The following is a 2,752-nucleotide window of genomic DNA, read 5'->3' as shown; positions in this document are numbered from 1 at the left end:
ATTACCCTTTTCAGTTTTTTCCCTTATATTCACATTTCATTTAGATGTTGGGGAGTTGTATTAACAGCAACTTCATAAACTGCCACCTTTAATTACTTCTTGCAAACACCCTTTTACCTTCCTTGCTAATGCTATTCTAAAGCACGCCTTTGTTCATCCTACTATCATCGTTCTTAACAATTATCATACATATAAAAACTGCTTTTTCTCTCTCCACCGTTCATAAAAGACATTCATTGTCCCATCTTCCATATTAACATACATTTGCCCCATCATCTTAGTTTCCCCTTATAATGAGGATAATGGGAAAGTCCCCTGCAATGTGTTCGTCAACGATTTATTAGTTAAATAGAGCAGCATTTTGGCGCTGATATACTGAAAGTCCTATCTTGTTAAGGAAAGGCACTTATTGTGTGCGTGTATATATATATATATATATATATATATATATATATATATATATATATATATATAATGTATATATATATAGAAATACATTATGTATATATATATATATATATATATATATATATATATATAGTATGTATGTATTTGTATATACTGTATGTGGATGTGTGGAGTAACAGATAAAGAAAGTGACTATGATTAGAAGGTAAATTAGAATTCCCTTTTAAAATTATTTTATTATGAATATTGGTGTTATATTAGTATGGTTATTATTATTATTATTATTATTATTATTATTATTATTATTATTATTATTATTATTATTATTACCATCCCAATCAAATAAATGAAAATGAGTAAAATAACCAAGCCTGACAAGATCATAAAATATACATAATCATCACCATAAGCCATTAAAGGAAAAGATACTGTGCATGACGGTATAATGTTAGCATCATTGACTCCGACTGCCACTTCTTTTTAAACCCAGCCTCTTTTGATTAAGCCACTCACAGTAAAGTTGATATTACATAATGCAATCTTAACTTGAAGGCAAAAGGGAAAGTTATTTATAAACCGCTAAGAAAAAATATCTCATCCTTTTCGAAAGAAAGTAGTAAGACACTTATCGTAAGATTAAACAGAAGAAAGTCTAGTCCGTTTCGGTACAATCTCCATCCTTTTTTTTTCTTTTTTTTTTTTTTTAATCTCCTTTGGCAGATTATTTCATTTCGTCTTCCTTTTCTCTTTTACAGTATATTCTATAAAGATGAGATGAAAAAGGTATTATATTTTTTTATGACATTTCAGAGAAGATTTTTTTTAAAAACAATAATGAAAAATGTTTTATAATCGACGTGGAAAAAAGAAAAAAAAAATGATCGTCTTATGATTTTTGTCTGTTTACCAAAACATCAACTCTAAGTAATCACCACATCTATGACATTTTTTTTCTCTCTCTGTGAAAGTTTCAGATTCTACTAATGATTTGAATTCCGTTAATGGTATGAGTATTTGATGCGTAATTTATGTTTTGTTAAGAATTATGCCAATAAATTATTTGTTATTGGCGTGAAATTTTGTCTAATTGCTGATTTTATTCTTCGTTGGACCTGCATTGTTAAATTTTCAGGTTAATTTTATTGATATTTTATCTATATTCGATATTCTTTATCGTTGATATGTATATACTATTTTTACATTGATTTAGGAACTATGATATCTAATACAGGATCTTTAGCATTTGAGTTTAATGAAAGATTGAAAAAAACAAACAAACCGGACAATGGATAGGTTAAGTAAAATTTAGAAATCAAATCGCCTGAAATTACATATAAAAGTTAGGCTATATATCAGTTTAGTGAGATCAGTGTTACTGTATGGACATGAGTCGTGGTATGACAATGAAACAATATCCGATAGATTTAGTAGATTTGTGAACAAAGCCCTCAGAAGAATATTGGGAGTTAAATGGCAGGACAAGATTAGAAATGAAACTATAAGAGAGATTACTCGAGTACCATATGTGGATGAGATCATGGTGAGGGGTAGATGGAGAGGGTTTGGGCATGCTCCTCGCACTCCCTAAGAGAGATTAGTCTACCAAACTTTCAACTGGGCTCCACCAGGCACTAGAAGCGTAGGAAGACCCTGGCCTACACGGCTGAGGACTATGAAGCGTAAAGTAGGAGATGGTTATTGGAGCAGATAGAGACGACTGGCGAAATCTAACCGAGGCCCTTTGCGTCAATAGGCGTAGGAGGAGATGATGGTGATAATGAAGTAAGCATTCACATGTCAGGTTTGTCTTTTGAATGAATGCAACATATCGGTACTTTATCGATACATTGTGAGATCACTAAAAATAAAGTGAATTATAACTTATTATAACTTCCTCAGAAATGTGTTAAGTTAATAAAACTAAAGAGGAAAGAAAATCATGAAGGAATATGTCGGCAAGTCTAGATTTAATAGAAATAGTTGCCTAAGTTAACGAATTAAGCTAAATTTATGTTTCGGATACTCGTTACTACACTTGTAGACATTCACATATTTTAACGCAAATTGACACCGAGGGAACTTGAAACTATCAACTTTATTTTTAGGAATTTAGTTTACTCAGAGTACACTGTTAGAAAAAACGTAATTTTAATCGGAAATTCTCCGTAAAAATATATGGTACTCAACCGTATTTCAGTAAAATACAGGCAACTATAATTTTGCCTTAGATTGTTATGATCTTTTACGAGTTGGTGACTGTAATATCACTCTTTTACGTCAATATATCCGTTTTAAAAACGGTAAAAATCCTGGAATAAATGTTGCCAGACATTTACCGTTTTTT

This window comes from Palaemon carinicauda, chromosome 17, assembly GCF_036898095.1.
Source record: "Palaemon carinicauda isolate YSFRI2023 chromosome 17, ASM3689809v2, whole genome shotgun sequence".
Taxonomy (NCBI): domain Eukaryota; kingdom Metazoa; phylum Arthropoda; class Malacostraca; order Decapoda; family Palaemonidae; genus Palaemon; species Palaemon carinicauda.
Note: the sequence above shows the minus strand (reverse complement) of the source record.